This window comes from Nycticebus coucang, chromosome 7, assembly GCF_027406575.1.
Source record: "Nycticebus coucang isolate mNycCou1 chromosome 7, mNycCou1.pri, whole genome shotgun sequence".
NCBI classification, from domain to species: Eukaryota; Metazoa; Chordata; class Mammalia; order Primates; family Lorisidae; genus Nycticebus; species Nycticebus coucang.
In genome coordinates this window covers 44,107,181-44,134,592 of record NC_069786.1, presented here as the reverse complement: position 1 = coordinate 44,134,592, position 27,412 = coordinate 44,107,181, and the positions used below count along the sequence as shown (strand labels likewise).

Sequence of the window (27,412 nt, the reverse complement as noted above, 5' to 3'; positions counted from 1 at the left end):
TTTAAAACAGTATTGCCCTCCCAATCTAGCTCCTTACCCTGTTTTATTTTATTTTTTTCATGTCTCACCACTACTTGACATAATTTTTTTACCCATTTGTTGGCATCCCATATTAGAAGGTAAGCCATGTGTAGACAGGGACTTTATTTAATACTATCTACTAGGACGCAGTAGCACATTGTAGGTACCAAATAAATATTTGTTCCCATAAATAAAATAAAATTTGCAGATGGAAACTCTATAGCACGGTTTCATCTTTTGGCCTAACCCTTTCTAAAGTGTTTATTTTTGAAAACTAGCTTTCTCTCATCTTTTATGCTAGCTAATGATGAAAGATAAGACAAATGGAGAAAAGCTCTCTTTGGAAAAAGAGGAAGCTCAAGGATGGAGAAAGAATTTGTATTAAGATGCCAGATTTTGCTGAAATTCACCAGGCTAACATGTTACTGGTTCAGAAATGGCATTTATTTTCTTGGTCATCCAACCCTAAAAGAGAGGGAAAACAGATAGTATGGAAAACAAACCACTAATGCTGCAGAAATATTAAAAAATTCTAAAAGCATAGATGAGTTTAGAAATGCTATTAGAAGCTAAGAATATAGGAGGGACATTGGCCCTCATGACCCAGCTGGTCTGAGTCAGATCTAGCTAGGTCCCTAAGGATCAAGGATTCAGCTGCCTATCCTCTGGATAGACACCCCTGATTCCCGTCAAATTCAGCTCCCTACTGAACTCTCCCATTTATCTTCCCTGGGTCTCACTCATCAAAGATGGCACTAACCTATGTCAGAGAACCACAGGGAAAGAAAAAAGTCTCATCACCTTGCCACCTCTAAACAGTTCTGCCTGGAAGGAACTCCCCACATTTGTTCTTGAAGGGAGCCCCATGTCCCATGATGCATTGAGTCTTAAGCTCACCCATCACCTTATTCTCCCCAACTCTGATTCAGAGAGAAAATGGAGTTAAGTGTGGGCAGCAAGCCAAATGCTCCACTGTCCCCAGCTCTTCCCCAACACAGCTGGTCACCCCATAACTATAGAAAAATCTGTCTAATTTCTGCCACATCCACATGGGCCCACTGAGAGCAGGTTATATACTCTTGTGAATTTGTGCACAGCCTGATGTCAGCCAAATAAACCACTTCTGAATCAAATTCCAGTAATTAAAAAAACCCACCAAATTTTAATTTTTAATTAAAATTAAAAAAACACTATCTACTATTAAAAAACAGAAAGAAAGAAAGAAAGAAAAGAGGGTGAGAAAGGGAGAGAAAAGAAGGAAGGAAGGGATAGAGGGATGAAGGGAATAAAGGAAAGAAATGAAAGAAAGAAGGGAGCCTTCTCTGCTTCCCACCCAGAGGCCTTCCCAGTCTCTAGGAAGTTCTTCTTACAGTCTAACCTATTTTCCCCTTGAATCAATATAAGACTTATATGCGTCCCATTGTCACTGAGGTGGAGAGGAGTTCATAAATATGGTCCATGTTTGTATCTTTTGTTATTTAAGGGTGCTTCTCTGCCTGTTCTTCTCTAGAATAAAGAGCTCTCTTCAAGTCCATGACAATCATCCAATTTATTTCAATGCCACCTTGATCTTAAGAAACTGAAAACTCGAACAAGAGACTAAAAAAAAGTTATATTGCTACAAGTTCTGCTCCTCTAATCCTTAAACTTGCCCAATTATTATACCTCTTTGCTTATTATATTTTAAACAGTGCAGGGAATGAAAAAAGAATTGCCTTTTGACCATCTGTCACTATTGACCCTAGGTTACCTCTGAAGTGCATGCTTACAACATGTACCTAAAATCATTAAGTGCTCCAGTGACATTATTACCAGAGGGGGCAGGCAGAGTGTCTACCTAATGAAGTGTCACATTATATCTGATGATCTCCATCTGAAAATCAGCACGGGCCAGGCTGTGTGCTGATCAAGTCACCAAAGGTCCTTCACCTTGGACAACAGCAGCCTTTGTCTACACCTGAGAGGGAAAGGAGCTACCTCCTTCCCTGCCTTAATCAGTTTAGTGGGGAATGGCTTATGTTCCATGGGAAAAGTTGGGCTCTCCCCTTTCAGGGCAAACATCCAAAGCAAGGAGCTCCCGGAGGCAACCATTCCTTCCTCAGTTGGAACTCAAGCCATCTCCTTGAAAGAGGGACACTGTCTCCTTGAGTTCCGAATTGCCTGCACTTTTCAGGGTGCCTATGTATAATAAGGTCCCTGTGTATGTTTATTGAATAAATGAATGAGTTATTAAAATTTACATTTGGTTCTGAACTTCCTGGTAACCAAAGCAAAAAGAGGAATATATCCATTTAGATAGTTACAGTTTTCATATGTGCATAATAGAGAAAATTACTTTAGAAAACACAATGCTGGCTCTGTGCCGCTGCCTCGGTGCCCGGAGCTCAGTGGTTAGGGCGCTGGCCACATGCACCAGGGCTGGTGGGTTTGAACCTGGCCGGGGTCTGCTAAACAACAATGACAACAGCAACAAAAAAAATATCTGGGTGTTGTGGCATGTGTCTGTAGTCCCAGCTACTTGGGAGGCTGAGGCAAGAGAATCGCTTAAACCCAAGAGTTTGAGGTGGCTGTGAGCTGTGATGCCACGCACTCTACTGAGGGCGAGATAGTAAGACTTTGTCTCAAAAAACAAACAAACAAAAAAAACCCCACAATGCTGCTAACACTGTTTTAATGAATATTTAGCACGTGCATCTGTACATTTTTAACCTTTTGACTGCCAATTACATGTATAGGCATTCGAATAGTATGTTCCTTTGGTGCAAACAATGCCTGTAGGTATTGTTCATTTTGCAAATAAAAACTTGACAACACATGTTACTGTTATGTTACCTGACTTGAGTCTGTAGGTATCAGATACTTCATTCTCACTATTTTTCATAGGTGTGCCTGAAATAATTTGTACAAATAGTGGGTTCTTGTGGGAGTATATATAAACACAGAGTATGATAAATTCAGAGTCAAGTTCAGAACACTCAATCATTGTTGGAAAATTTGGATATAGAGGTAGCTTTAAAAATACTTCTTACAAAAAAAAAAAAACTGTCAGGTACCTCAGAATCTAATATGGAAAATGAAAGTAGAGACTGAGAGACAAGATGGCGGACTGAAGCCAGCTTTCAACAAAGGCTCCCGTCCAGAAGGAGAGTTAAGGGACAGGAATTTAGTAAGTATCCTGGTGGACTTGAGCCTCACCAAGAGAGAAGGCTGAAGAACGCACATCAACACCGCTGAGGCAAGTTGTGATCACAAGGACGCAAACAAAAGGTACAAAATCCACCACCAAGCGGACGGGAGTCCCCCTCCCCCATGAGACCGGCTCTGTAGCCCCACAATTGAACAAGTGGGCAGAAATTAAAGCCCCTCCCACTACACTCCACGGGAGAGACCTTCTAAAAACTGGACCTACCTCCCCTACTGGGGTGCCGTGGCGTTCTCCTGCCGGACATAGGGCTGAATAAAACTTTGGGAATCCTTTGCCGGCAACCCTGAATCCCCGGCGCTCCCCTCCCGCCCACTGAGGTCTGGAGGCCTGTCCCCCAGGACTTCGGATCCTTGGGTGATTTCTCAAGGGGAGTGGACAGTCCCCGAGTTGCGTCTGGTCAGCATTGACTCTGAGGCGCGCCGAGTGAGGAGAGGGCACCGGGCTGAGGGGGAGTCACGCCTCGCGGCACTTCCCTGCGGTGCAGTGCACCAACCCTCCCCGGGCATACGGGGCCCAAGACTGAATCAGACTCTGGCCTCCCCGCTGAGAGCTGAGAACCCCTACTCTCACTCGGGGTCTGAGGGCCTATCCCCCAGGAGTTCGGCTCCTTGGGTGATTTCTCGAGGGGAGTGCACAGTGCCTGAGCTGCGTCAGGTCAGCGCTGACTCTGGGACACGTGAGCGAGGAGAGGGCACTCCGCTGAGGGGAAATCAAGCCTTGGCGGCACTTCCCTGCGGTGCAGTGCACCAACCCTCCCCGGGCATACGGGGCCCAAGACTGAATCAGACTCTGGCCTCCCCGCTGAGAGCTGAGAACCCCTACTCTCACTCGGGGTCTGAGGGCCTATCCCCCAGGAGTTCGGCTCCTTGGGTGATTTCTCGAGGGGAGTGCACAGTGCCTGAGCTGCGTCAGGTCAGCGCTGACTCTGGGATACGTGAGCGAGGAGAGGGCACTCCGCTGAGGGGAAATCAAGCCTTGGCGGCACTTCCCTGCAGTGCAGTGCAGGAGCCCTCCCCGGGCACAAGACTGAATAAGACTCTGGCCTCCCCGCTGAGAGCTGAGAGCCCCTACTCTCACTCGGGGTCTGAGGGCCTATCCCTCCGGAGTTCGGCTCCTTGGGTGATTTCTCGAGGGGAGTGCACAGTGCCGGAGCTGCGTCAGGTCAGCGCTGACTCTGGGATACGTGAGCGAGGAGAGGGCACTCCGCTGAGGGGAAATCAAGCCTTGGCGGCACTTCCCTGCGGTGCAGTGCAGGAGCCCTCCCCGGACCGTAGTATTGCGTGAAACTGAATGAAACTCTAGCTTCCCCCCGCCCCACTCCCAATCCGGGTCTGGGCGCCCATCCCCCAAGAGTTCTGATTCTTGGGGGATCTCTTAAGGGGTGTGGACCCAGCACAAACTGCGGCCGCTCAGTGCTGACTCTGGGGCGCGGGACAGAGGAGAAAAGGGTCGCCTGAGTGCCCACACCAGAGCAGCAGTTCCCTGGAGGTAGATCAACAGCCGTTTTTTCTTTAACGGCAGAACGCTCACTTCTGGATATTCTGAGGCCACACCCCCTGTCTCCCTGGGCAACCAGAGGAGGCCACCTGTGTCACGACTCACAAACCCAGAAGCCTCCAGGGCGGGGCCGACCCAGAGAGGTGTTCAGACGCAATTCTCCAGCAGCAAAGACGTTTGAACTCAAAACAGCCCGTCTCCTGTAGGCGACGACAGGAAAAGAGACAGAACCTCACAAAGTTGTCTGTTCTGTTCTGTTCTGTTAGCAGCATCCATCAGGGACGGGGCTAAGCCTGAGTGAACACCTCCTTCCCATCACCTGCATCAAACACTCAAAGATGTCAGGCCCCATCTCCTCCTGCTAGATAGCGGCAGTCTGCGGGGGCCTGGCAGACTTCCTCGCGATTCAGGCAGGTGCAAACCCCTGGAGTGTCTGTTCACTGCAGGCAACTGGGTTAGCCATCTGCAGAGATACCAGTGACTGGGTCCGACGGAGGGGCAAAGTGGGGAAGGAGACGTTAACCTTCCCAGACTGCTCTGTTTGCGGGGTGGCTCCTCCTGACTCCACGCTGCACTGGAGTGAGCTGTCTCAGAGGAGTCACCAGGCCCCTGTGATCCAGTTCCCAGAGACCTCTTGAACCCTTCCAGCTGAGACAAGTGCCGATTGAGACAGTTGATTCGGACCTTTTGAACTGGGCTAATAGACTGAGGACTTTTCAGGTGGTGCCCTGGGTGTGCGATTGTAGGAAGGTTTGATTCTCCTTTTCCAACTGGGGCCAGAGGTGGGCAGGCGGGGTGACTTAATTGCTGATTTTTCCACACAGCTGAGACTTCAAGCCAGAGTAGAAGTTGCAATAGGATAGAACAGAAACCAGCTGAAAACAAGACAGAACCACTTTGCTCCACCACACCAGACAGGGCCCCAGTTTCTCAGGCCACAACACTGTACGGGCCCTCGATAAAACCCCAGGGGAAAAACCAAAGGGAGTAAACCATGGGGCGGAATCAGCGGAAAAACTCTGGTAACATGAATAACCAGAATAGATCAACCCCCCCAAGAAAAGATACGGCAGATGTGATTGAAGATCCCATTCATAAACAACTGGCTGAGATGTCAGAAGTCGAATTCAGAATTTGGTTTGCAGACAAGATTAATAAAATGGAATTAGGAATTCGTGGAGAAATTCAAAAACTGTCTCAAGAATTTAACGAATTTAAAGACAAAACCACCAAAGACTTAGACACACTGAAACAAGAACTTACAGCCCTCAAAGATATGAAAAATACAGTAGAATCCCTCAGTAACAGAATGGAGCAAGCAGAAGAAAGGATTTCTGACATTGAAGATAAAGTCTTCGAACGCTCCCAATCTCTCAAAGAGGAAGAGAAATGGAGAGCAAAAACGGATCACTCACTCAGAGAGCTCTCAGATAATTCGAAAAAACATAACATAAGGGTTATAGGAATTTCGGAGGCTGATGACGTGGCAGCCAAGGGCACAGAGGCCCTTCTACATGAAATTATGAAAGAAAATTTTCCAGACATGCCTAGAGAATCTGAAATTCAGATAGCAGACAGCTTCAGAACCCCAGCACGATTCAACCCCAAAAAGCCATCTCCCAGACATATCATAATTAGCTTCACTAAAGTTAACATGAAAGAGAAGATTCTCAAAGCAGCCCGGCGAAAGAAAACTATAACGTACAAAGGTAAGAATATTAGAATAACTGCAGATCTCTCTGCTGAAACTTTTCAAGCAAGAAGAGGCTGGTCATCAACTTTTAATCTCCTAAAGCAAAAAAACTTTCAACCCAGGATCTTGTATCCAGCTAAACTGAGTTTCATCTACGATGGAGAAATTAAATACTTCAATGACATTCATATGTTGAAAAAATTTGCCATAAGTAAACCAGCTCTTCAGGATGTTCTCAGACCTATCCTCCACAATGACCAACCCAATCCTATACCACAAAAGTAAACTCACTCAGAAACTTCGGATCAAACTCCAACTTCCACACTGGCGAAAGGATTAAAAATGTCCATTGGACCTTTGAAAAACTCGATACCCAAAATTCCACCAGACTTATCCTTACTCTCCATCAATGTGAATCGCTTAAACTGTCCTCTAAAGAGGCATAGGTTAGCTGACTGGATACAAAAACTTAAGCCAGATATTTGTTGCATACAAGAGTCACATCTCAACTTAAAAGACAAATACAGACTCAGGGTGAAAGGATGGTCATCCATATTTCAGGCAAATGGTAATCAGAAAAAAGCAGGTGTTGCAATTTTATTTGCAGATACAGTAGGCTTTAAACCATCAAAAGTAAGGAAGGACAAGAATGGTCACTTCATATTTGTTAAGGGTAATACTCAATATGACGAGATCTCAATTATTAATATCTATGCACCCAACCAGAATGCACCTCAATTTATAAGAGAAACTCTAACAGACATGAGTAACTTGATTTCCTCCAGCTCCATAATCGTTGGAGATTTCAACACTCCCTTGGCAGTGTTGGATCGATCCTCCAGAAAGAAGCTGAGCAAAGAAATCTTAGATTTAAACCTAACCATCCAATATTTAGATTTAGCAGACATCTACAGAACATTTCATCCCAACAAAACTGAATACACATACTTCTCATCAGCCCACGGAACTTACTCCAAAATTGATCACATTTTAGGTCACAAGTCTAACCTCAGTAAATTTAAAGGAATAGAAATTATTCCGTGCATCTTCTCGGACCATCATGGAATAAAACTTGAATTGAGTAACAACAGGAATCTGCATACCCATACAAAAACATGGAAGTTAAATAACCTTATGCTGAATGATAGCTGGGTCAGAGATGAGATTAAGAAAGAAATCACCAATTTTTTGGAACAAAACGACAATGAAGACACAAACTATCAGAACCTCTGGGACACCGCAAAGGCAGTTCTAAGAGGGAAATTTATAGCACTGCAAGCCTTCCTCAAGAGAACGGAAAGAGAGGAAGTTAACAACTTAATGGGACATCTCACGCAACTGGAAAAGGAAGAACATTCCAACCCCAAACCCAGTAGAAGAAAAGAAATAACCAAAATTAGAGCAGAATTAAATGAAATTGAAAACAAAAGAATAATACAACAGATCAATAAATCAAAAAGCTGGTTTTTTGAAAAGGTCAATAAAATAGATAAACCTCTGGCCAACCTAATCAGGAAAAAAAGAGTAAAATCTCTAATATCATCAACCAGAAACAACAAAGACAAAATAACCACAGACTTATCAGAAATCCAAAAAATCCTTAATGAATATTACAAGAAACTTTATTCTCAGAAATATGAAAATCTGAAGGAAATAGACCGATACTTGGAAGCACGCCACCTTCCAAGACTTAACCAGAATCAAGTGGAAATGTTGAACAGACCCATATCAAGTTCAGAAATAGCATCAACTATACAAAACCTCCCTAAAAAGAAAAGCCCGGGACCAGATGGTTTCACGTCAGAATTCTACCAAACCTTTAAAGAGGAATTAGTACCTATATTACTCAACCTGTTCCAAAATGTAGAAAAAGAAGGAAGACTACCCAACACGTTCTATGAAGCAAATATCACCCTGATCCCCAAACCAGGAAAAGACCCAACAAGAAAAGAAAATTATAGACCAATATCACTAATGAATATAGATGCAAAAATATTCAACAAGATCCTAACAAACAGAATCCAGCAACACATCAAACAAATTATACATCATGACCAAGTTGGTTTTATCCCAGGGTCTCAAGGCTGGTTCAATATACGTAAATCTATAAATGTAATTCAGCACATAAACAAATTAAAAAACAAAGACCATATGATTCTCTCAATTGATGCAGAAAAAGCTTTTGATAATATCCAGCATCCCTTCATGATCAGAACACTCAAGAAAATTGGTCTAGAAGGGACTTTTCTTAAACTGATAGAGGCTATCTACAGCAAACCCACAGCCAATATCATATTGAATGGAGTTAAATTGGAATCATTTCCACTCAGATCAGGAACCAGACAAGGCTGCCCATTGTCTCCATTGCTTTTCAACATTGTAATGGAAGTTTTAGCCACCGCAATTAGGGAAGAAAAGGCGATCAAGGGTATCCATATAGGGTCAGAAGAGATCAAACTCTCGCTCTTCGCAGATGATATGATTGTGTATCTGGAAAACACTAGGGACTCTACTACAAAACTCCTAGAAGTGATCAAGGAATACAGCAGCGTCTCAGGTTACAAAATCAACATTCATAAATCGGTAGCCTTTATATACACCAACAACAGTCAAATTGAAAAAGCAGTTAAGGACTCTATCCCATTCACAGTAGTGCCAAAGAAGATGAAATATTTGGGAATTTACCTAACAAAAGACGTGAAAGATCTCTATAAAGAGAACTATGAAACTCTAAGAAAAGAAATAGCTGAAAATGTTAACAAATGGAAAAACATACCATGCTCATGGCTAGGAAGAATCAACATTATCAAAATGTCCATACTACCCAAAGCAATATATACTTTCAACGCACTCCCTATTAAAGCTCCACTGTCATATTTTAAAGATCTTGAAAAAACATTACTTCGTTTTATATGGAATCAGAAAAAACCTCGAATAGCCAAGACATTACTCAGAAATAAAAACAAAACAGGAGGAATCACACTACCAGACCTCAGACTTTACTACAAATCGATAGTGATCAAAACAGCATGGTATTGGCACAAAAACAGAGAAGTAGATATCTGGAATAGAATAGAGAACCAAGAGATGAATCCAGCTACTTACCGCTATTTGATTTTTGACAAGCCAATTAAAAACATTCAGTGGGGAAAAGATTCCCTATTTAACAAATGGTGCTGGGTGAACTGGCTGGCAACCTGCAGAAGACTGAAATTAGACCCACACCTTTCACCATTAACTAAGATAGACTCTCATTGTATTAAAGATTTAAACTTAAGACATGAAACTATAAAAATACTAGAGGAGAATGCAGGGAAAACCCTTGAAGAAATTGGTCTGGGTGAGTATTTCATGAGGAGAACCCCCCGGGCAATTGAAGCAGCTTCAAAAATACACTACTGGGACTTGATCAAACTAAAAAGCTTCTGCACAGCTAAGAACACAGTAAGCAGAGCAAGCAGACAGCCCTCAGAATGGGAGAAGATATTTGCAGGGTATAACTCTGACAAAGGTTTAATAACCAGAATCCACAGAGAACTCAAACGCATCAGCAAGAAAAAAACAAGGGATCCCATCGCAGGCTGGGCAAGGGATTTGAAGAGAAACTTCTCTGAAGAAGACAGGCGCACGGCCTTCAGACATATGAAAAAATGCTCATCATCTTTAATCATCAGAGAAATGCAAATCAAAACTACTTTGAGATATCATCTAACTCCAATGAGACTAGCCTATATCACAAAATCTCAAGACCAGAGATGTTGGCGTGGATGCGGAGAAAAGGGAACACTTCTGCACTGCTGGTGGGAATGCAAATTAATACATTCCTTTTGGAGGGATATATGGAGAACACTCAGAGATCTAAAAATAGATCTGCCATTCAATCCTGTAATTCCTCTGCTGGGCATATACCCAGAAGACCAAAAATCACAACATAACAAAGATATTTGTACCAGAATGTTTATTGCAGCCCAATTCATAATTGCTAAGTCATGGAAAAAGCCGAAGTGCCCATCGATCCACGAATGGATTAATAAATTGTGGTATATGTATACCATGGAATACTATGCAGCCTTAAAGAAAGATGGAGACTTTACCTCTTTCATGTTTACATGGATGGAGCTGGAACATATTCTTCTTAGTAAAGTATCCCAAGAATGGAAGAAAAAATATCCAATGTACACAGCCCTACTATGAAACTAATTTGGGACTCTCACATGAAAGCTATAACCCAGCTACAACTTAACAATAGGGGGAAGTGGGAAAGGGGGGGGTGGGTAGAGGGAGGGGAATCGGTGGGATCACACCTGTGGTGCATATTACAGGGGTATTTGCGAAACTTGGTAAATGTAGAATATAAATGTTTTGGCACAGTAACTGAGATAACGCCGGAAAGGCTATGTTAACCACTGGGATAAAAATGTGTCAAATGGTTTATGAAGTGAGTGTATGATGCCCCATAATCATATCATTGTATACACTTATGATTTAATAAAAAAATTAAAAAAAAAAAAAAAAAAAAGGAAAATGAAAGTATAGAACCTATTTGAAATTTAATAGAAGTCAATCCTCAGCAATTTCAATGGACAGATGGCAATTTGAATTCAAAAATATATGATTTTGATGTTTTGAGTTGTATCATATGAAAAAAAGATTATCAAACTTTTATTGATATAGCAATTTCATATTAATTTCTTGCATATTACCTTTTGATAAATATAAATATACAGTATTGAAACTGAAACCAACTTAGGTGAATTGTTGGATTACTAAGAAACCAAAGCACATCCTGTGCCGTGTGTCGTAATGGCTGTTACAAGGCCGCACACCTCAACTGGCACATTTCCTTTCTGAGTGCTCTGCAGTCAAAGGGTTAAAATTCTTTGCTGAAAATCCCTGCAAAAGGCCAGTGCAGTCTACTTTATTTGCTAGCTGGGAAGATCTGTTGGTCACACATGGATTTTCCATAAGCACCTGTTTATGTGGCAAAAATCAGGGTCAGTAGCTGCTTCTCTGCATCCTTAACAGCCAGCATAATCATAGTATGGAGCTAGCTAGTGAATGATGCCCCATGAATATATCAATGTACACAGCTATGATTTAATAAAAAAAACAAAAAACCGTGACTTGAAAAGATGTGATGGAAAAGAAAATGGTTGCTCAGGATATCCTACTGTCTCAGGATTAGTAGCATTTTCTTGCCAACTTATTAAAAAAATTCAATTAAATTTGGGAGCTTGTTAAAAAAAAGAAATAAAATAAAATAAATAAATAAACATAGTATGGAGCTGCTTTCACTCGAACTGGCTGGAGGGGCTGGAACAGGAGAGTACACGTGGCCAATGGCAGCTCACTCCTAAAGGAGTAAATTTGGCTTCCTAGCACATCCATGATTTCTCAGCAAGTGGTCAGAGTTTACTTGTTAATTATGAGCAGCTGTGATAATGCTAGACTTATTTTTTTCTCCCTAGGCATATATTTAGCAATCACAAGAGACTGAATCCGTATATTCAAACAGAGGTGTAGAGAATAGAAGAGAGAACAGAATTGAATTTTAAACACTAATTTCATTGAAAAATACCATCACACATACTCTCTCAACCCCAAAGAAAAGAAGCCACAATATATTGTACTGGCTTCTAAGCAAGATAAATAGAAACTTAGAGGAAGCAATAAGCCTTCAGAATTTTGGAATTGAATGATACTTCATAAAAAGTAAAAAGATTAACTCCTAATATGAGCCAGGTTGATGTAAAGCAGACCAGTTTACATGGTATTAGAGGTAGTGTCATTGATGCATTGTGCCAAACTGCCCCAGAAAGATTTTATTAACATTTTAAATATGTATTCCTTTGACCCAGCAAGTTCATGCTCAGTAACCTATTACAGTGAAATAAAAAAATATAAAGTACAAAGATGTACGTATGGAGACATATTTATAGTATGTATGCTTTGAAAAAATGAAAACAATCTAAATGTCTATTAATAGAAATTTGGTTAAATAAACCATAGCATATTTAAGAACTATAACAATTATTCATTCATGAATACATAAATATTTATTGAGTATCTGTTATGCTGAGCCTGCTTCTAAGCACGTGAGTTACATCACACAAAATATAAAAAAACCTCTGCTCTTATTGAGTTTATATTTTAGATGCAATGTTTTTAAATAAATTCTTAATTGGTAAATATCAACATGGATACATATTTTTGAAATAGAGGCCTGCATAGATTTGGGAGATATATATTTTCCTGCTTAAATAATGCCAGATGTCCCCTTGAAGGAACTCCTTGCAGTATCTCTGAAGCCCCTGTAGGTCCTTTACATGCAAAGGGAAACCAGTACAGTATCTCAAAATAAAATAACAGCACACTGAGCACTGGGATAGACTTACATGGTTTCAAGACTTAACCTTGCTAATCCACTTTCCCTTTCTAAGAATTCAAAGGAAAGAAAATTATCTAACACTCTTTACAAGATGCCTAGAAAATAGCAGATGCTCAATAAACACCTGTTTCCTTCACTCTTTCCTTAGACTGCCTTGGGATTCAGAACACAACTACATCCTGCCTTTATCTAGTAATTCATTATGCAACTCAAAGAAACCGCATCCATCTAAAACATTTAAATGAAGATTTTTTTTTTTTTGAGACAGTCTCAAGCTATCGCCCTGGGTAGAGTGCTGTGGCATCCCAGCTCACAGCAACCTCAATCTCATGGGCTTAAGCAATTCTCTTGCCTCAGCCTTCCAAGTAGCTGGGACTACAGGCACCTGCCACAATGCCTGGCTATTTTTTTGTTGTTATTTGTCATTGTTGTTCAGCAGGCCTGGGCCAGGTTTGAACCCGCCAGCCTTGGTGTATGTGGTCAGCACCCTACCCACTGAGCTATGGGAACCATCTAAATGAAGAATTATTTTTGCTGGATCAAAGGATTTTTCATTTTCCTCTCTGTCCTCTTTTCTTACTTCAGCCCACACATTGGAGCAAAAAATCAATCTTCTTTCCCTCAGCAACTATATCTTTCTACTTTTTAGCACTGTGACTCCCTTCATAGAAGAAGCCCGTTAAAAATATTTTTTAATTAAACAGATATTCATTAGCTTATTTTCACCTATATTCAGATGTGTCTGCACAAAATAATTATTTTCTCAGAAAGCCTTGCCCTCAGCAAGGGCCAATGTTTCTGAGGGATTTGCAAGTCCTCAGCCAACGGCTGCACCCTCACAATTTGTTTTCCATGAGATAATTTTTCCGTAATTCATTCACTTCACTTAGTGCCTTAGCCTGTGAGCACAATGAAATCTTTCAGTAGATCTATTAAATGGCTGCAATCAAGAAAATAAAAACCCATGGCATAAGACATCTTGTGGACCCAGTGCCATCTGGGAAAGATGTTCTAAAAGGGAATCGGCTAAGAAGCAATGAAGACCCAGAATCTCTAAATGCCAGATTTGGACTCCAGCTATCAGTTTCCACCAAAAACCACCTAGTCTAGGGCAATGGTAGCTTATGATGTGTTGAAAATAAGATTTCTTATGAAACTCACTGCCTTTATACCACGTTTTATCAGATAAATACTTTAAGGAATTTAGCACCCAGGGAAAAAAATAATTGTTTCTTCCGAAGTGATAATCTGTTTAGACTTATATGTATATGAAAACTGTGAAATCAATACATTTTTTGCTTTGGTTACCAGAAAGTTCTAAGTCATACATACATCTTAATAACTCATTCATTCCCCTATCTAGTCAATAAACATAAAAGAAACCCCTATTGTATGTCAGACACCATACAAACTGCTGGTGATTTTAAGCTCAAGTACAGTGTCAACCTTGCAGAAAACCATGAAAAATCACTGAATTTGCAGGCAGCTACTGTAATGCCATGATTGAGGTATACACAGGACACTCTGGTAACTCCCTCAGCCTGGGGGAGGGGGCAGATGGGAGGGAGAACAAGGGGGTGTTCCCTTAAAGTGACATAAGATACTAGCTCTAGTACTTAGTAAATTATCTCACATTTGATTCCTGATGTTTCTTAATTCTTTCTTTAAAAATGTTTTAAGCCTCCATAGAAATTGTTTGGGGAAAAAATAGTATTTATTTACTCATCCATATGCATATCTAAATATACACATAAAACTCACAAAACAATATCCTTTAACCAAAAGGAATTCACAAATTTTACAGAAAATAGCTTACAAAGGGCATTACAAAGGTGCTCTGAGAAAATCAGAGACAACTTTGGAGTAATCTTTGATGAGCTGATGGTTGCCATGAATATCTCCATGATTCCAAGATAACCTTGGTTTGGAAATATTAAGGTATTTTACTAATTTAGCATATGCTGAACCTTGTCTGCTTCACTACAGCTTTTTTCAGCACACCAACCCCAAAGATCTTGATCAAGCAGCTCTGAGCCAGTAGATAGTGACTGACAACCCAGACTGACAATTTGGTTTCAAGATGGATCTTGGCTTGCTTCCAGATTTGGCTAATGCAAAGCCAATGCATTACTTTGCCTCCTCCTATACCAACTTTCTCCTCCATCACGTCATACGCTATGAGAGAAGGGGGTTGCTGGCATAACTTCAAGTCATATCATTGATTCAAATCTATTCCCAAGCAAACATGCTTTTATTTCAGATGAATACTCTCTAACGATCTGAATTACAGGGGCAGTAAAATAACTCCACATTTATGTAGGAATATCTTTCTGTGCCTACAAATACCTTAGAAGCAATAAAGAGTTCAGTTAGCTTAGAGTCTTTTTGGTGGTTTTTCAAAAAAATCAGAATTCCACATAATAGAAATAGGACGAATTTGGAGCTTACCAACAATACTGACAACTGCTTTAATAAAATATATTCTATTCATAATTCTCATTTAATAGTAGCTACTTCATAAAATGATGGTTAACAAATGATAAAATTGGGCGGAGCCTGTGGCTCAAAGAGTAGGGTACTGGCCCCATATGCCAGAGGTGGCGGGTTCAAACCCAGCCCTGGCCAAAAACTGCAAAAAAAAAAAAAAAAGATAAAATCCAACTGATAAATCAGAATCAGCCAGGGTAGTAAGATGTCCCTTCAGGGAAGGGCTGTAGGGAGAAACCAACTCTACCCTCACTGTGCCCTCTGCCTGATCCTTCGACGGCTGAGAACCACAAACTCTCTCCCCCTTTCTTCCAGGTCTCTGATCAAATACCCCCTTATCAGAAAGGCCTTTCCTTGCCACACTTCAAAAAATAGCACCCCCAGCATTCCTTAGACCCCTTCCTTGCTTGCTTGCTTGGCTAGCTTTTCCTTCCTTTCTCTCTTTTTTGAGACAGAGTCTCAATATGTCACCCTTGGTTGAGTGCCGTGGCATCACGGCTCACAGCAACTTCAAACTCTTGGGCTTAGCCTCCCAGGTAGCTGGGACTACAGGCACCCGCCACAGTGCCTAGCTATTTTTTGTTATAGTTGTCATTGTTGTTTAGCAGGCCCAGGCTGGGATTGACCCCACCAGCCCCAGTGTATGTGGCTGGCACCCTAACCACTGTTCATGGGCACCGAGCCCCTTGTTTCTCTTTTCTTCTTACCTTCCTCACTCCATTTATTTATTGTTGCATAGCACTTGTCACCACCAGAAACATATTTGCATGTCTGTTCTCTCTTCCCTTCATAGAACATATGCCCCAGAGAGCAGAGACTACATTTTGTTCACTGTTGTATCTCCAGCATCTGGCCCCAAATAGGCATTCAATAAATATTTTACTCTTTTAGCTCACTCATATTCCACCCATTTATCCCCATACAGAAACCAAAGCACATTGAAGAGATAGAGAACATTTTTCCAATCTCCTCCTTTTTTGATTCTAGCAAAGAACAGCATCCTACAAAATATTAGAGCCAGTTGAAGCAAATGCCCAAGAAGTTCTGTTAATCCTGCAGCAATACATTTAGAACTATACCTTATAGACCAGCATTTGTATGTATTTTGACTCAGTGGTTCTGACACTTTGAAAGATGCCCACTCAAATCGGTTACCAAAAATGTTCTCTACCACCTTCTCAGAAACAGGAGAAATCAACAGCAATGCCTAATTATGATTGATCTTGCAATGAAACAGATTTACACTGCCTCTTTTTCCAGTGTCTAAAGTCAAGGGAAGGGCGGCCGCATTGTCAACCTTGACCAGTACTCAGCTTCTTCAAGTAGAATCTGGGAGTAGGAGACTCAGAATCGAATCTCTTCTCCCTCCCCGCTCCTGTGAGATTGTTTTGATCTTCAGTTACATTTTTTGGCTTTGTGAAGAACCTTATCATCAAACGCAATGGCTAGCAATGTTACCAACAAGACAGACCCTCACTCCATGAACTCCCGTGTATTCCCTGGGAATCTCAATACTCTTGTGGTTAAGAAGTCTGATGTGGAGCTGATTTTCTCAAAATAATGGCAAAATTGTGCCTTGCTTTGTTCACAAGGGCTTTGCCTTCACTCAGTATGTTAATGAGAGAAATGCCTGGGCTGCTGCAGCAGGGAGGATGGCAGAACGATTGTTGGCCAAGTTTTAGATATTAATCTGGCTGCAGAACCTAAAGTGAGTGGAGGAAAAGCAGTTGTGAAACGATCTGCAGCGGAGATGTACGAGTCAGGACCAGAACGCCCTTCTCCATCCCCTCTACTCAGCTCCTCTTTGACTTGGACTATGACTTTCGACAAGATTGTTCTGACAGGATGTACAGTTGCCCAGCGCGTGCTCCTCCTCCTCCTCCTCCTCCTCCTTCTATCACTCGGACTGTGGAGCCCTCAAAGCCCCGCGTGTATCAGGAAGCACCTCACGAAGGGGGCAAAGTGGCTTCAATTCTGAGAGTGGACAGCGAGGTTCTTCTTCCAGGTGTGCAAAGTTGAAAGGAGATGCCCTTCAGGCCACTGAGAAGGAATTGACCCAGATAAAAAAAACCCGGATTCTTTACTGGAAAACCTGGAAAAAAAAGAAAAGGAGCAGAGCAAACAAGCAGCAGTAGAGACGAAGGATGACAAGTGGGAAGGGGGCAGAGCGGCAGCTCCCTGAGGAAAGATGAGACTAAGGTGGAGATGGAGTCTGAGCGTGCAGATGACTCTGCTGAGGAGGGACCTGCTGGAGGCTGATGCTAATGAAGATGGGGGTCGACCAGCTGGACCTGATCAGAGATGACGAAACAGCCCCAGGCGGGAGAGGATGACAGAGACAGTGCTAATGGAGAGGATGACTCTTAAGCACTAGTGGGGTTTAGAACTCTCATCCTATTCTTTCCTTACCTAGGTGCTCCTCTAGATCAAATTTCCACCAGATCCTCTCCACCTAGTATCTTCAGCACATGCTCACTGTTCTCCCCCAGCCTTGTCCTTCCCATGTTCATTAATTCAGATTGCCCTGCGCCTAGTCCCATTTTCACTTCCTTTGCTGCTCCGAGTAGTTTTGTTAAGTCTTACCCTGTAATGTTTTGCTTTTAATTTTGATACCTCTTTATGACTTAACAATAAAAAGGATGTATGGTTTTTATCATCTGTCTCCAAAATAATTTCTTGTCATGCAGGGAGTACAGTTCTTTCCATTCATACATGAGTTCAGTAGTTGCTTCCCTAACTGCAAAGGCAATCTCATTTAGTTCAAGTAGCACCTAAGAGCAGCTTTGAGTTAGAAGTATGTGCTATACCCCATATAAGAGTGCTAATGGGGGGCAATTCAACACAAATGTAACAATGTGTTTTTGTGAAGGAGAGTTGGCATGTCAAATGCATCCTCTAGAAAAATAATTAGTGTAATAGTCTTAAGATTTGTTTTCTAAAGTTGACACTGTGGGTTATTTTTGTGAACAGCCTGATGTTTGGGACATTTTATCCTCAAAATAAGTCCTTATTAAACCAGGAATTTGGAGGAAAAAAAAAAAAAAAACAAAGTCAAGGGAAGGCAGGGGACATACTAAGACCCAGGGACCATCAATGACATAGACATTCATGAATGTCATCAAACTAATCTCACAGCCCCCATTCACCAAGGCCACTTTGCATTCAGAATCTTTCTAGCCAAAAAGGGCCATCTTCCAGCTGGGTGTGTTGGCTCACACCTGTAATCACAGCACTCTGGGATGCCAAGGTGGGAGGACTGCTTAAGCTAAGGAGTTCAAGCCCAGCCTGAGCACGTTTGCAACTCTGTCTCTACTAAAAATAGAAAAATTAGCCAGGTGTTGTGGCAGCTGCCTGTAGTCTCAGTTACTCTGGAAGCTGAGGCAGGAGAATCTCTTGAACCCAGGAGTTTGAGGTTGCTGTGAGTTAGGTTGACATCACGACACCCGAGCCTGGGCAACAGAGCGAACTCTGTCTCAAAAAAAAAAAGGAATCCTTTTCCTGATGAGTTTGTAGGACCTTTTCAATCTTGCTAAGTCTGGCTAAAGAGGAAGCACCTCAGACATGCACAGGAATGAGAAGCTGTGAGCTACTGAAGTCCCTGGAGATCTAGAACCCAGAAGAAAGAGAACCATAAAATGTAACTAAATAAGCAGTATAGCTCCTGATAATTGGTCTTGGTCTTCCACCACAATGGAAAGTACTATAGAATAAAATGTTATATAAGTAGATAAATTAAAGCCTCAGTCCACAGAAACTGAGCAGCTTTCAGCAGACTTAATTCTAAGTCTCAGTATTCCATCTTAGTATGTGCTACCAAAGCACTCCACTAAACTGCCTGCCAAGGAGCAATGAAGCGGAGCTCTAGAAATGCTTCCAAAAAGCTACCACAAATGCAAGGCTAATTTAACAGGGCAGGGCCAAGTGCAGTTAACAGACCGCACATCTGTAAGACAGAAACAAGTTTTCCCCAGTCTTTAGCAGTAACTCTCCTTGCTAAGTAGCTCTAAAAGAGTTCCAAAGCTTTTCTTCCTCTTGGCGCATAGCTGACAATGAGTTCATTTCCATCTGCAGAAAAGGAGAGGCAGCCAAAGCACGGGGTTTTCCTCAGCACCCACCAGAGCCTCCAGACACTGAGAAATTCAAGCTGCACCTAACCCCTCCCCTAGAGAAAGAACCGATGGAATCATGTTCTACTCGTTGATAATCTATGGATCTTTTCTAGGTACCTTTCCTTTTGCCCAAACAGAAATCAAATCATGGTACATGGAAGGTGATTCCATTTTCATAGGAATCCTTGGCGTATCAACCTCTACCAGGCTCCCGGAACTCATCTAGGATGCTGCTTCTATTTGTTGCACACAGGGATTCTGGCATGGTTGGGGAAAATAAACTTCATTCCGGGCACAGTTCTTCCATAAGCATTCAATAAAATAAACTCTTGTCTACCCTATTTCATTTGATTCTGTGCAACGCAGTCCTGACTTGCCTAAGATTGTTTCTTTTTTCTTTCTTTCTTTTTCTTTTCTTTCTTTCTTTCTTTCTTTTTTTTTTGTAAAGAGTCTCACTTGTTGTCCTGGCTAGAGTACAAGGTAATAGCCTAACTCACAGCAACCCCAAACTCCTGGGCTCAAGTGCTCCTCCTACCTCAGTCTTCCAAGTAGCTGGGACTGCAGGTGCCTCCCACAATGCCAGGCTAATTTCTCTATTTTTTGGTAGCCTCTTTCTCAGGCTGGTTTCAAACTCCTGAGCTCTAGAGATCTTCCTGCCTCAGCTTCCCAGAGTGCTAGGATTAGAGGCAGAGCTGTCATATCTGGCCCTAAGATTGTTTCTGAAAAAGGCAGCATAACAGTAGGGAAAGGACCCACGATGTGTGGCTTTGCTCAGCTCCTGTGTAGCTTTGGGCATGTCACTGCCCCTCTCTTGGTCTCAGTTTCCCCATCTCTCGAGCATAAAGACTAAAATATCTGAGAATGCTGTCTACTCTAAAATTCAGTGGTTCTATGTGCTTTTCTGAAATGTTTCTATCTTTGAAAGAAGTACTTTCATTATCAATTCTTTCTGACTTCTCATTCTGTTTTGTGCTATCTTCTCCCCCCAAGACTTTGCTAGTCAGATGTCCTTTGCTCCATGAGCAATTTTCTGTGACTCATCGTGACTTAACACTCAGGAATTTCCAGCTCTCTGGTCACCCCAGGCCCTTTTACACCCTGTGATCTTAGGTAGGAGAGAAGTGGTCCTGACTGTCACACTGGCCCACACATACTTTCTTTAGGGGACCTGAAGATGAGCTTTTCCTAACTCTGGGCTTCTACATTACCATATAGCAGATTTGCAGCCCTGAAGTAGTGGCCTGTGTCACCTTCCCAAGAGGTTTCTCTTTCTTCTCTTTATCTTTCTCAAACTTGCTCCGTCTTTCTCTCTTTCCTTCTTCTTTCTTCCTCCTTTGTTTTCATCTCTTCTCTCTTCACTTGATGCTGCCAGCACAACTAAGGGGGTTATTTAGACCCCTGGTGACTCACAGGGAAATAAATAACATAAAATAAAAAAAAAAATTGTTGCTTTATCTTCAGTGAACAGAAGCACAAGATTAGGACTCAAAGCTATCCAAAGCACTTTCATGTTGACAGCATTAAGCTATAACATAAAAGCATATAAGATGAAATAAATTTATAATTGCAAATTAAGATCAACGTCTACCTTCATGTCCAAACATTCTAAGACATAGCTTTGTGTCCAAAGTTCTTTCATAGAAAGTTAATATAAGTAGGGGAAGATACTAAAATCATGGTGTTTAACTGATGAACCAGCCGTGTAATCCCTGAGATTAATGAAACTCCAGATCATAACTGTTTAGCATATTTTTGCTAAGCATGAGTAGCTCATGTGGTGAGGATTTATAGTTCAATCAAAATATCTTCTCCACATCCACTTGTGAACATAATACTCACAACACCCATGTGATTAACAAGAGCAGCCTAGTCCAGGAGGGTTGCCAACAGCAGGCAGAAGTGTGGCATATCTAAACAAATGAACGTGAAAAGGTATCATTACGACTGATATTGTAAACATTTGGGATAAAAGGCTTTTAAGTAAGTAGGAGGTTTTCGGCTGGGGACAAGTCATAAAGAGGTCCTTAAGCTTAATAATCTTTTCTAGCCACAAACGAGGTACAAGAAAAAAAACCCATAGTTTGTACAGCATCCTTTTGTCCCCAAAGAGAAAGATCTGATGGGACACAGATGGAGTGGGTGCACATTTTTAGTGTCCGCAGGAACAGGGAAGGAGAATACAGTCAGTCATCCTCTCCTCAATCATGGAGAATCCCTTAGCCTGGCTCTGCCATAATTCGGTGGGCCCAGGCCTAATACCCTCTTTCAGTTGCAGAAACTTTTGCTTGTGAACAAGCATCTTCTAACATTGCCTCCAGGTATAAAGCAGTACTTGTCAGGTACCTAAAATGGATGACTAACTTTTGTTCCCTCCAGATCAATTACTCTGTGGATATTTGTCTAAATACCCATCACAGTATAGTTACAGGACCAGCACCAAACCACTCTCATGTCCAAAATAAAGCAGTGACTTTTCCCTTTCTCTTCCTCTTCAAAAGTCATTTAATGGCCAGAATCCTAGCATTCTGGGAGGCTGAGGTGGGTGGATTACATGAGCTCAGAAGTTCAAGACCAGCCTGAACAAAAGTGAGACCCTCGTCCATCTCTACTAAAAATAGAAAAATTAGCTGGCATCATGGGAGGTGCCTGTAGTTCCAACTATTTGGGAGGCTGAGGCAAGAGGATTGTTTGAGCCCAAGAGTTTGACGTTGCTGTGAGCTATGATGCCACAACATTCTATGGAGGACAACAAAGTGAGACTCTGTCTCAAAAAAAAAGGTCACTTAAAGATTTCTTTCTCCCAAAATAATACAAATGGAATATATCTGGAAATTTGTCATTTTGGTAGCAGGGGCAAGAAGACTGCTCAATGCAGTGGCACAAATTGTCCTCAGCAAGAAACTGATGGTGGAACAAAGGCTGTGTCCTGAGTACTCGAGGAGGGAGAAGAGCTCTTTAGCTTCCTGGTCCAATTGGCCTCTCTGAGGCGTACAGGAAAGAAGGGGCTGCACTCACCAAGCCGGAGCAGCAGCCTACAGGACCCAGCTGCTAGACTAAAGGTGAGGGCCTGGGAGGCAGCAGAAGCAGAGGTCTAGGGGAGCAAGAAACAAAATTGAGAGCCAACAAAGTCACAAAAGGAAAAATGGTATCAAACAAGGATGAGACAATGGCAAAAAAAAAGAGTGAGATTGTGTTAGTGTTCTGCATCCTAGCCCTCCATGCTGGGCACCTGTCTGTGGGCCCCTTTCTTCCTTCCCAGATACGGTCCTGGGCTGACATCATTCAACAGCCAATACTCACAGAGCTCCTACCCAGCACCAGGCACCGAATTAGAAAGGAACGATACAGAGATGAATTGTACAGGTTCTCTGCTCTAAATGTAAAGCCCCTTCAAGAAAGCCAGATAAAGTCCACCATGAATCTCATCTATTTCATCATGAGCACAATAGTTGGGGATGCTGTAAGCACAACAGGACAAGCATTGCAACTCTAAGAAACACCTAGGACTCCCTACCCGTCTTCAAAGCTAACTTCTGCTCCCCAGTAAAATATTCGCTGTTATAAAACTAGAGCTGCATTCAATTGACTTCAACATTATCTCCAGTTAAAAGCCAGGAGGAGGAAACCCATGAAGGTTGTTAGTTACTTATACTTTGGCATAAAGGAGTTAACTGCATCATTCCTAAAGATAAGATTTCAGAAGGAGAGTTTGAGAAATGGTTCCATAAAGGAAGTGGAGGGTAGGAGATAAATGCAGAGGGCACCCCGGGTCTGGCCCTTGACCTAATTCTTCCAGGCCATACTCCCAAGAAACATCCTGCTTGCTATGTTTATATATTCTCAAACTTGCAAAAAATCATTTAAATGCTAAGTAATTTCACCTGCTATAGCTCTTAGATATTTTTTTCTTTTCTTATTAGGATCTTAGAAATCTAGAGGAGATAGCTTTTGCGGCACCTCCCCGAACATACCGATTTTGGTCATTCTTGCCTTGCGTGTCCCCCAGCACATAACCAGCAGAGGACCTCTTTGTGTTTAAGGGATGTGCCCTGCATGCTGAGTTTTAGGAAGCAGGCAATATTCCCTTTGCTGTTCGCCCACTCAACATTACTTTTCAACCAATTAGGGAATACTTATCATTTTTCATTAGAGAAGAGAGGAGATTCTCCAAGTAAATTCTCTCTTTCGCTCATTTGTGAAGTTAAGGCAGGTGGCCTACATAATTCTCATCTAATTTTCTTCTAGTGTACAATCAAGGACATCATAACACTAGGCAAGATTAAAAATAGAGCAGTCTGTTATGCACAAATAAAAGGCAGGTGACATGCTCTTCACAGGCCTATCCTGATGCACCTGCGCCATGAACAGACGCATAACCTTCTACAAGGTGCTCTGTTGCTATTTTGTTGATTTTTTTTAAGGCCCTATAATTACCCCCAAGAAATTCTGACTTGTTTTAAAAGGTTATTTTTTAAAAGAGAAAATTTTCACATTCAAAGGCCCTCTCATCACTATTCACTGGGAAGTGCTGAGTGCCTTACACATTTCTTTCAATAGTCTCTACCCAAATGAGGCAAAAGCACTAAAGACTGCTTTGATTAACACCAAATAAAATCCAGTTCTAGCTCCACTTTCTATCCTTGTGAGACTCTCATGTAATTACAGCAGCTGCTTGACAATAATACAGGAGATGTGGAGCCAGTGATTAGAACTAGGACAAGGAATCCATTTCCAGAAAGTATCCCTGAAGTCCATGATTTAAATATCTAACTTGAATGAAATAACTTGTTCTCCTAATTAAAGACTGACCTACTAGGAAATTTCAAATGCTATCTGAAGGGATATCCCTAGATACCATACCCAGATCTTTGTCAGGCCATCTGGAAAGTGCAGTCAATTCCAGGGAATTTTATTACATGATAGGTATGACTAGGTATAAAAAGAAAAATAAGGCACAACCCTGATTTTCAAGAAAGAAATGATGGCAATATTATATCTAAGTGGAAAGAATAGAAAGATTTTAGTAATAATGGGTTTTTTCTTTTAAATAAATCATATCAGTGTATATGTTAGCTGGAAAAAATGTCTCTTAAAGGAATTGAATACTATTTGAGTCCAATTTCTTTCTGTAAAAAATATCCATTTACCTATACAGTGCTATGCTATATTTTGAAGACACACCTCTGGCCAATAATCTCTGGGTGATCAGTCCAGTAAAAGAAGACGGTAAGGTAGAATGTAAAATGCTGAGCATTAGAGCACCATATGCCCCACAGGCCAAAAGCAGAGTAGTTTCAGAGCTCAGCCTATACTCAGGAACAAGTTAGCTGGCACTGAAAGGAGATAAGAAACTGAGGCATACTCTACAGAAATTGCTTTTTTGCTTCCAGTCCATATTCTACAAGGTCCTCATGCTACAATGTGTCAAGATCCTGAATGAATATTAATGCAAAAACCAACCTTACAATGCATTTCTGACCACCAAAAGAGTAAAGAAAATGTCCCAAGAAAGTACACACACAGAGACACAAGGAAGAAAAGAAGGAATAAAGGGAGAGAGGAAACACAGATAAAGTCAAAATAGTAAGTAACTAATCCCACGAGTCAGGGTTGCCCTGCGAGCAGGTTCTGCTAAGTCTCTGGGATCAGACTGAGCACTAGGTCCCACACACGATGAGTGGCTAAACCAGAGATTTATCCAATAAGCCAAGATCTTTGAAAGTTGCTAAAGCAGTCACAGGCCAGTCCTGCACTCAAGCTCTAGAACACAAGAAATGCAAATCATGTCTGCAAGAAAGGTATCCATTTAGGCCCTCAATAGTGCTATAAATTAAATTCAATCAAATATAAGCTCTCACAAAAAAATTCCTCAAAACACAGAAATCAAAACAACATAAATAAAAGAGTTAAGAGAAATAATGAACAACAGAATCACCCCTCCAACTACCAAAATTTAGTATTCTCTGACATAAAATATTACTATATAAAATATTTCATGTAACAAAATATGGAATTAAAAAAATGAATTTAAAAAAGGAGACTTTTAATAAGTGACCAGGAGGATTTGCAAACTAGCCAGAGAGACCGTTTAGGAAAACAAGAGCAGCAATGTAAAATTATTAAAATTTAAAACTCAATGGATGGATTAAAACACAGATTTAGACGGCTGAAGAGAGAATTACTGACTTGGTAACAGTTATGAAAAAGTGATCAGAATGTAGAGAGAAAGGGAGAAAAGATACGGAAAATATTAACTAGCTCTTAAGAGGTATGGAACACAGAATGTGTTGAACACAGGTCCAAAGGAAGTAGCAAAAAAGAGAGAATAGAGAAGGGAAGAGATGCAATTTTGAGATATAATAGCCAACCTGTTCCTAAAAGTGAAAAAAGACACCATTTCAAAGATGCAGAAAACAAAATATCTGAAGCAGAAGAAACGAAGTTTTTCACATCAACATATAATACATTAAAACGATACTGCAGAATACCAAAGGTAATCACGATGATACAAGCAGCCAGAAAAGATATCAACAAATGGATAGACAGATTTCTCAACAATAACAACCCAAGTCGGAAGACAGCTACCTTTAAAGTGCTAACTCGAACACCCGATGAAGCTATTTGTTTTAAAGAATGAGAATGAAGGGGCGGCGCCTATGGTTCAGTGAGTAGGGCACTGGCCCCCCATAGTGGAAGTGGCGGCTTCAAACATGGCCCCAGCCAAAAAAAAAATGCAACAACAAAAAAAATGAGAATGAAATAAGTATATTTTCTTATAAACAAAAACAGAGAGTCTACTATCAATAGAACGTCATTAAAACAATTTCTAAAGAACACACTTTAGAAAGGAGGAAAACAAACCCAAATGGGGGTGTTTGACATCCAGGAAGGAGTAAGTTTGTAAATATGTAGGTAATTTTAAACTGTTTCTGTAAAATAAACCTAATATCTATCTTATGATAATAAAAAGAGTAAAAACTAAAATACAGCAAAACCTCCATGTTGACCACCTCCCTACATCGACCACCTAATTTTCACTCATCAGACGTGCACATGTACGTATCAGTATAGCAGGCCGAGTTCCTTACGTTGACCACTTCCGGGTGGACCAGTTTGGTACAGCCCCTGGAGTGGTCAACTTACAGAGGTTCTGCTGTGTTAAATAACAATAGCATGGAATTCAAGAGAGTATGATTGAAGTACTCCAAGGCGCTTAAGTGGTTTGGAAAAGGGGCTGTGATACTGATTAGCTTTATTCACAGTGGGAGAAAATGGCATCAGGGCCCTAACATGCCAGGACTAGCACCAGGATTCCCTGGTCTCTCCCCTCCATCGTCACCCACCCTAACTGAGACTGCCCCTTCCCAATTTCTGGACAAAATGAAAATTGTTGGAGGGATTTCATAGCCCTTGGAGGCAGGGTGGTTACCCTGAGGGAGGAAAAGGGGGTCTCAGAAAAGAAAAGTCCGCCAGGGAAGGAAAGCCTGTTTCAACAGCCTAACCTTACAGTAGGATCCTAACTCACAGGCCAGGCGTGGCTCTGTTTGTGGAGGGATTTGTTGGGGCTGGGTATTGTTTGACTTTGGCAAACAGGCTTGGAGATTAATGATTTGTAAAATTACTGCACTGACTGGTAAGGAAGTATGTGTTTGAGTTCCTGGATTTTGCCAGTCAAGAGGTGTGGGGTGGTGGAAGTGAAGGAATGTGAAAAGTTTATGTCTGACTGAGAAAGCCCAACTTCCTCCTACAAATTTTCAGCTAGATGGACTTTGACCACACCAACCCAGGCCAACTTTCTCTAAAAAAAAAAAAAATTGCAGCCAGGCTGTCCTTCGAAGGCTTCTTTGTAACCTGGTCACTCACCCTGGGGTCTACTGAGTGTTGGCCTCTGGGAAACTAGCCCAAAGCAGCTTCTTGTGGCTGTGTCTTCAGAACTGTTTCTGACAACTGGGACAATGAGGCGGGTACAGGAAGAGGGGGGTGAAAAAGAAATTGGGGAGTGGAAAACTGCA

General features: G+C 41.6%; 1 protein-coding gene and 1 pseudogene across 15 annotated transcripts in view; one reads left to right on the top strand and one right to left on the bottom strand.

Moving 5' to 3' along the window:
* The window catches only part of LYPD6B (LY6/PLAUR domain containing 6B), a 202,832-nt gene that overhangs the window by 86,410 nt on the left and 89,010 nt on the right, over positions 1-27,412 (bottom strand). The gene's annotated exons all lie outside the window — the stretch shown is intronic.
* On the top strand, positions 16,614-17,658 carry LOC128590145 (heterogeneous nuclear ribonucleoproteins C1/C2-like; annotated as a pseudogene).